Source organism: Macaca nemestrina, chromosome 17 (genome assembly GCF_043159975.1).
Source record: "Macaca nemestrina isolate mMacNem1 chromosome 17, mMacNem.hap1, whole genome shotgun sequence".
Classification (NCBI taxonomy): domain Eukaryota; kingdom Metazoa; phylum Chordata; class Mammalia; order Primates; family Cercopithecidae; genus Macaca; species Macaca nemestrina.
This window is the reverse complement of record NC_092141.1, coordinates 23,541,511-23,550,104: the sequence shown is the minus strand read 5'-3', so window position 1 is coordinate 23,550,104 and position 8,594 is coordinate 23,541,511. Positions and strand designations below refer to the sequence as shown.

At 40.4% G+C, this 8,594-nt stretch overlaps 1 pseudogene; it reads left to right on the top strand.

The window, feature by feature from the left end:
* Nucleotides 1–2,088: 2,088 nt before the first annotated feature.
* On the top strand, nucleotides 2,089–7,004 carry LOC139359276 (protein FAM182B pseudogene; annotated as a pseudogene).
* Nucleotides 7,005–8,594: the final 1,590 nt, after the last annotated feature.

The following is an 8,594-nucleotide window of genomic DNA, read 5'->3' as shown; positions in this document are numbered from 1 at the left end:
TGTAGGATAGAAACCCCACCCCTCAGGGTCTCACAGCTGGTGAAGTAACTGATTCTCGTGAGGTCATGTTCCTGTTGGTGATGTGTGATGTCACAAGACCAATAAATACGGGCTGAAGCCCATGGCATCACTTCTTTTTTTGTAAAATAAGCTCCATCATCAGTAGTAATTGTATGATAGCAGAGAATAAGAACTCAGCAAATGTAAATAATTTGATGCTATGAGAAGGATATGAAGGGGAGTCCATATTCCAATATGCGTCTATTCCAGTGAGGCCAATTCTTTACCACTTCCATGAAGGAAGGGAAAGAATATTATTACAACATTACCAGAAATCTGTCTGGCCTAGGCAAGTTAGTTCCTCTTTCCAGGGTCTCAGCATTGCTCACTGTCGGCAGTTAGGACACTCATCTGGGCAGTAGGCAGCACTGGTGCAGGGAAGTTCATGTTATTGGAAACATGTAGCATCTTCTCCTGCTACCATCGTCACATTGTCCATGAACCCACTGGGCAAACGCCAAGGAAGCTGGGAAAAGCGGCTGACTGGTATCCACAGACCAGCCATCATATGGCCATTTTATTGGTAGCCTCTCCTACTCAAGGATACTAACACGAGGTTCTCATAACCAGAATATAATCATCCATATCAGGATATCCACATTCACCCAGCACTACTGTCCAATCAACAGATGCTATAATGTCATCCAAATGTTCTCAGTTGTGCCCTAAATACATTTTTATTTTAAGTTTGTAATCCGGGATCCAATCCAGGATTTCCCATTGCATTAATTGCCATGTCTTTTAAGCTCCTTCATCTTCAAACAGTTTTGCCTTATTTTTCACAACCTTAAGAATTTTAAAGAGCAGAAGCATTTCCTTTTGAAGGATGTGTTCACCTTTTTCCATCTGATGTTTTTCCACATCCAGACTTAGGTCATGTATCTTTCACAAGAAAACCACAGAAATAATGCTATGCTCTTCCTAGGACATCACAGCAGGAGGCACACGATCAAGTTTGTGCCAGATTTCTCCACCACAAAGTCATCATTCTTCCAATTGTAATTGATAAGTATTTAATATGAAGATATTAATATACATACACACTAATGTATATTTATATGTAAAATATATACAAAATATTATTTCAATATCTAACCAATATAAAAGTTATTAATTAGATATGTTTAATTTCATTTCCTACTAACTCTTCAAAATCTGGTGTGTATTGTACCCTGACAGCACATCTCAGTCCAGCCTAGCCGCATTTCAAGTGTTCAGTATGCATATGGCTGTGGCTACCATATTTGTCAGGGCAGCACTAAAGCACTAAAGAACTTCTTTCTTGGAAAAGTTCTAAGCTTTCAAAGTGTTTGGCAAATACATTTTATAAAATTCTTCAGAATCCATGAATAGGCAATTACACATTTAGTAAGCCATAGAATCAAACATGACATTAAAAAGCGAATCCCTTGACAAAAAAGAAGGTAGGCAAAATTTTCTTCAGAACAAATGGAGAAATCGATGATGATTATCTAACATGCCCATTATTATTTATTAACATCCTTCATTAATATTCCCAAACCCCATCAACAGGTAAATGAATAAACACATTGAGGCCTATCTGAACAATGTCCCAATTCCTTACCATTCTTACTTCTTTTGCAAGCAGAAAAGACTCAGTATCAGCAAAGACTAATTGGATAGTTTGTTCTTATGACAGTAGTTGTAATTTCCTGGAGGTCTATGTGATATCAGTTATGTACTTCAATACCTTCACAAGTACTTTTCCTGTTTGGCCATTTTCTGCAGTATATCCATGCTTCCATTTTCTCTATTCTTTTATTTCTATCCTAGACTTTTCTTTCATCCTGTAATTCTTTATCCTAAAAATACTAATTGAAGGATAACATCACAAAATACTGTATTTCTCTAGATGATACTCCAAATTGATACCTAATATACAGAAATGACTATCATGGACATAACCCACAACATGTGAAATGCATGGCTCATTCTACTGACATTAAAAAGGAAAGTTAATGACAACTGAATTTCTAGTCATTTTCCACCCAAACAGTTGCTTATAAAATGGCAGGGAATTGTAGGTGTGTATGTAGTGGCCATTTTTTGGTGGGGTGTTCAGGAACTCTCCTCTTGAGCCCCTCTTTTCTTTGAGGAATATTTCAATGAGCACCAATTCGGTCTGACACAACCTACCAGCCCCAGCCCTGGAAGTGAGCATGATGCCCAGCTCTGGCCAGAGACTCTACTCTTGTATCATAGCAACTGATTCAGTACTTTTCTTTTGGAATCAACAGGAAGGACTCTTGCTTTTTCTACCACTGTGGTGTGCAAGGACAAAGTAAAGTGAGTTATTTGTAGCACTTCTCTCTACAGAAAGAGAAGAAAGTCATCTTCAGAGACAGAAAATGAGGTTAAAACACAAGGAAAACTGTCAAGAGAAAGAAGAACATTTCTTGATGATTTCATATAAGCCCCTGGGTCCAGCTATGCATGACAGTGACTTGGGTTAAAGCTCTGTCACTTATAGGAACATTGACTTAAACATAAAATAAAGTATTACAAGCTATGAACTTTTAGATGAAAATACAGAAAAAAATCTTTGTAATATTCAATTAATTAAAAATTTCTTAGATGAAGCCCGAAAAGCACAATGCACAAGAACAATTAATAAATTGGGCCCCATCAAAATTAAGAGCATCTGCTATTTGAAAGACAGTGTTATGAGAACAAAAAAGAAAACTCAGACAAGGAGAAAATACTTGCAAATCTCATATCTAATAAGGGATTTGAATCCAGAGCATATAAAAAACCTATTAAAATTTAATATGAGAAAATAAGCAAAAGAAAAAAAAAAGGAAGAAGCAAAAAAAAATGTGAACATACACTTTACCAAATATATACAGATGGCATGCAAGTACATAAAGAGACACTAAATACTTTTAGGCATTATGAAACTATAATAAAATACTATTGTAAACACGAAAATATCTAAAATTTTAAAAGAAGGCCCATACAAAATGTTGGCAAGAGTGTGGAATTCTCATATACTGCTGATAAAAATATAAAATGGTACAACCATTTTGGCAAACATTGTGACAGTGTCTTAAAACTAAGCCTAAACCTATTAGCTATTACATTCCTAATATTTACTCAAATTTATAAGAACTTATGTACATGAATGTTTATTGCAAATGTATTTGTATAAGTCCAAAACTGGAAGCAATGCAAAAACCCATCAGCAGGCAAATGGATACATAAGTTGTGACCTAACCTCACAATAGAATACTACTCAATAATAAAATTAATGACCTATTGATGCCTGCAATATAGCAGAATCTCAAAATAATTATGCTATGTGAAAGATGCCAGACCCCTCCAAAAACAGGTCCATGCTATACTTTGTTTATGTAAATGTCTAGATGAGGCAAACTATTTTATAGTTACAGATTGTTGTTGATGGCCAGGAAGGGTGTAAAGTAGGAAGGCACAGAAAGTTTGGGATTATGAAAGTGCAAGGGGCAACTTTTATCCGTGCTGAATATGTTCATTATTTTTATTTTGGCGATGGATTTGCAAGTACGTATAAAAAATAACACACCACTGGGCACGATGGCTCACGCCTGTAATCCCAGCACTTTGGGAAGCCGAGGCAGGTGGATCACGAGGTCAGGAGATTAAGATCACAGTGAAACCTCGTCTCTACTGAAATACAAAAAAAATTAGCCGGGCGCAGCGGCGGGCGCCTGTAGTCCCAGTTACTCGGGAGGCTGAGGCAGGAGAATGGCGTGAACCCGGAAGGGGGAGCTTGCAGTGAGCCGAGATCATGCCACTGCACTCCAACCTGGGCAACAGAGCAAGACTCTGTTTCAAAAACATAAACAAACAAACAAACAAAAAACACATACAGTATTTTTGTTTCATTCTTACAAAAGCACAATTACTTGCTAATGCGATGTGTGTGCCTGTTGGACATGCAGCACAACTTTTCAGATCTTAAAATCGGACTGGATCTCAACCACTGGACCTGATTTCCTATTCCACACTGACTTTAGCACAATACTTGCTTTTATTGTGGTAATTAACAACACCCACCTTAAAGGTAAAGAAACGTACTTCTAATTACTTTTGAAACTATGAACTGCTTCAGGCTAGTAGTTCTTAAGGTCTCCAGCAAATGCTGCTTTGTTTCCCTCAAAAATACACAGCCTGGGCAACATGGCAAAACCCCATCTCTACTAAAAATACAAAAATTAGCCAGGTGTGGTGGTGCATGCCTGTAGTCCCAGCTACTCAGGGAGGCAGAGGCTGCAGTGGGCCTAGAACTTACCACTGCACTCCAGCCTGGGGGACAGAGTGAGACCCCCATCTCAAATACACACACGCACATATACATACTCACAAGCTATCCACTGGTGCCGCTGTCAGTTAAACACAGTATCTCAGGGCACCTTAGCACACAAGTGTGAGAGCTGTGGTCCTAAACACTTCAATTAAAAGTGAAACATCTCTGGCTGGATTTTTAGAATATTTACTTTTTAATGTTTTTATACTATATATTTATTTTTTACATTTTAATTAATTTATCTGAATACAAGAATACAGACATTTTGCAAGCAAAACAATGGAAAACATGCCCTGCAAACACTAATCAGCACAAAGCTCATCTTGCTATGTTATTGTTGATAGATCAGACATAAGCCAAGAAACATTGCTAGAGATAAAATAGATTTTATGATGTCAGTCACTAGAAAAGTATGCCAATTTTAAATATGTACAAATATAAAATATCCCTTCAAATTATTTACTACAGAAACTGATACAACGAAAAGGAAAATAGGCTAATCTACAATATAGATTTTAACATTCCCTTCAATAAGTGATGGAACCAACAGATAAAATCCATGAAAGGGATATTTGATGAACACAATGAGCAAACTTGACATAAACTGACATACACAGAACCCGACACTCAACAACTACTGAATACACAACCTTTTCCAGTGTGTGTGTCATATTGAACAACATAGATGATATGTTGGAATTTAAAGGGACTCATCACAGAATATTCAGTTGTGGTATTTTGCCTAAACTTGTCTGGCCTTCAACAGGGTTCAAATACAGTTAAATTCTTATTTCATCTAAAGAGTCCTGTCCTTTTTTTTTTTTTTTTGTACATTTTACAGCAACAATCTAAATTTGCATAACAACTGAACCTAGCCCTTGGAACTTGAAGTTTATTCTAGCCAAAGGCAGATTAAACTGTCTAAGTAATAATGTCCTTCAAATTGTTGTCCCCAGTTCCAATAATGGAGTATAGCTCCAAGAAACTAACAGACTATTTGTTCTTCATAGCATACATTCTGTGTTACATCAAAACATGGTATAAAGCCTTGAAATCAGCAGCAGAGAGAAAATGAGATCAACAACCATCTAGCTATGACCTCACTACTGAGTAATGATGCTTTTAGCTGACTCCTTTACTTGATTCCTAACTGCTTATTTCTGGCAGGGAAGCACTAACCTCTGACCAAGCCGACCTTTTAAGAAGTGAGCAGGACGAACAGGCTCCACCACCAGTGATCAGTTTAACAAGCTGCAGCTCTAGTCACTGGCTGCAACTCATATTGTGGGTGTCAAGAGCTCAGAATTAACATTGAAATACTACTGACTCCAAAAGAAACCCAGAAATCTCTGGGAATCCAGCAAAGATAGAAAGGGTCCTCTCAATAGTCACCACTCACACTTTGCTTTGTTTTGGAAACTATTTTATTACATATGGAGAATATCACAAAAGTATGCCTGTTCCTCACTGTTAATGCTAACCCCAAAATGGTAAGACTCTTGCGGGTTGAAACCCCCAGGCTCTCACTGGCCCTTCAACAGAAGACGGTGAAGTCACCTGCAAGAGTGATTGATCACCCAAAAGCTTCCAGGCTGGACGAGTCAGGACTCAGTTCTTGCAGTTCCCAAATTCACAGTTCTCTTGGGACATGGTTATTTATGGAGCTCCCAAAGATGAGCAATTCCACCCAGGAAATTCTGTTTATAAAAGATTATTCACATCTAATTATCTCAGGAGACATTAACACAGCAATGTTGCAAATTTCCCATTAATTGTTAATCCATGGAGAAAAATTGGACAATTATTTTTTAAAATATGAAAAGCTTCATACAATAAAAATTATACTCCCATATGTGATTCAATTTCTATTCATTAATGCCGGAGAAGTTAATAATTACGAATTGACAGTGGTAAAAATAAATAAATAAATAAATAAATCATTCATCATTGGAGATGTGCAGAATGTTTAAAAGAAATACAAATTTGTTATTGGCTTTAGGGCGTTTTATGCTTTCCATACGCTCATGGCTCTGTATCTCTCTCTCTCTCTCTCTCTCTCTCTCTCTCTCTCTCTCTCTCTCTCTCTTTCTAATTTCAGTTTCTTTGGATTTCTTCTGCTTAGAAATGACGAGAGAACTTTGGATGTGGAACGTGGAGGAGGAGGAACACGAAGTAGGGGTCTGCACGTGGGGTGGTGAGCGCTGTGGGTGCCCAGCAAAGACACTGCCTGGTCCACATGCGGAGGGGTCTCTGCGCCCCAGGAGGCATTGCAGCTGATGGTGAAACTTTTGGCGTGGTGGAAGAGTCTCCACAAACTTTGGAAGGTGTCCGCTGCGTCCTCCATAGCCCTGTATCCCTGCAGAGGGCGATAATCTGGGGGAGAGGAAAGTCCCGCTCGTGGGCTAGGGCTGGCTGGCTGGAGCCACTTGCGCAGCGCAGCCCTGGCAGAGGTGCAGGCGGCACGGGCCACGGGGTTAGGGGAGCCCAGGAGCCACGGCGCCAGCGCTCGCTCACCAACAGCTGGGCCCTGGTGTCACAAGCTGATGTGAGTTACGTCTTCTTGGGGCCAGAGGGGTCCCAGAAAAGCTGCAGACCAGGGCTGTCCAGCGGGCAGCGTGGTGGCCACGATGGAAGGTGACGGGGTTCGCAGCGCCAGGCAACCCAGCAGACCGCAAGCCCAGGCATCCCGAATTGCGAGCAGCACCGCGGGAAGGCCCGGCGATGGTGACGCGGCTGCCAGAGCACAAGGCCCACGACCCAGTCTCAGCCGACAGCCCATCGTCAGCTAACTTCAGGAACCCCGGGCCAGCTGAGGCCCGGGCCTCATGGGCAGGACAAAGGGCAGAGGGTGCACAGGCGGGGCCCAGAGCCAGCAGCGCGGGCCTAGCTCCACCGCCGCGGAGCTCGCAGGGCGCAGCAGGCACCTGGCAGCGACCAGGGCTTCCAGAGGAGGCTGCACCCGCCCGCAAAGGCTCCTGCCCAGAGTCCAGCCTCTCCGCAGGGACTCCATGTGCTCCCCCTTCTCATTGTCCTTGTCTAGTGCCGCGGCAAGGTCCTCGCTCCCATGGCGCGACTCCGGGTGAGCAGGAGCCTGGGCTGAGCATGTGGAGCAGAGCGAGCACCGCCAAGAACCCAGGGAGAGTGACGCCCCAGGGCGGCACAGGGGGCCGCATTTAAGTATCAATCATCTCAAAGATTTTATGACATCTTATAATATATATGTCTTATATCTTGTGATATAATTAACACCACTTCATTGTGATTATTATAATTATTTTTATACCAACACATCTTCAATTATTAATATTCCCAGTTGCTAGAGAAAAATGAGAACGAGTTTTGAAAGCCTTACTTCTGCCAATGGAAGCATATTCCAGCATGTCGCCAAAGCAATCCACTTGCCACCACTTTCACCAAAAACATTATTGCACAATTATACTATCCAGCCCTTATATACTTTGTGTGTGTGTACTTGTGTGTATGTATGTTATATATGTAATATATATGTTATATATATGTGTATATATATACATATATATATAAAGTATGCCAGAGACGAACAAGTATTAGAAAAGTAAATGCACACAGGTTTACACATGTCAGTGCTATGTATAATGTGGTGTACTACGTATAGATGTCCAACAGTGTGTGATCCAGGCCAGAACAAGAGTCCTGGTCTTAAGCAATTCTTTCAGGGTCAGTCTCTGGAAATAATGCTTTGGATCAAACATGCAAGAAAATTAATGGGTTTTAAAGACTATTCTAAGTCAACTATAACATTTCATTTCATTTCATTTGGGGATTTCTCTCCCTTATAATATCTACCTCATTTTGGATGGATTCCTTGAGGCCTGGTTTACTTTTCTTTTCCTCTCTGTACATCGCTGCTCAGAGTGATGAATGGAGTTGTATTTTGAATAAAATAGCTGAGCATCCTTGTGTGAGCAATGAGCATGATGGTATTTAGACCTAACATTTCTCATTACGGTGGTTAGAAAACTCAAGCAGCAGATTAGCAGCTGATCCCTTTAACAGCTATTGAATACATGAGGCAAAGCTCAATGCTGGGCCTTCTAAGTGAATGAAAAAGAAATGAAATAAATGACCAATATGACCCTACAGTGAGTGCTACATTAATGCCAAGTGTGTTTTGGTTTTTTTACATTTGGAGATGAACTATTGGAAATCTTTAAAATCTGGGAGCAATTGGTTGGTTTTGAGCCAGGCA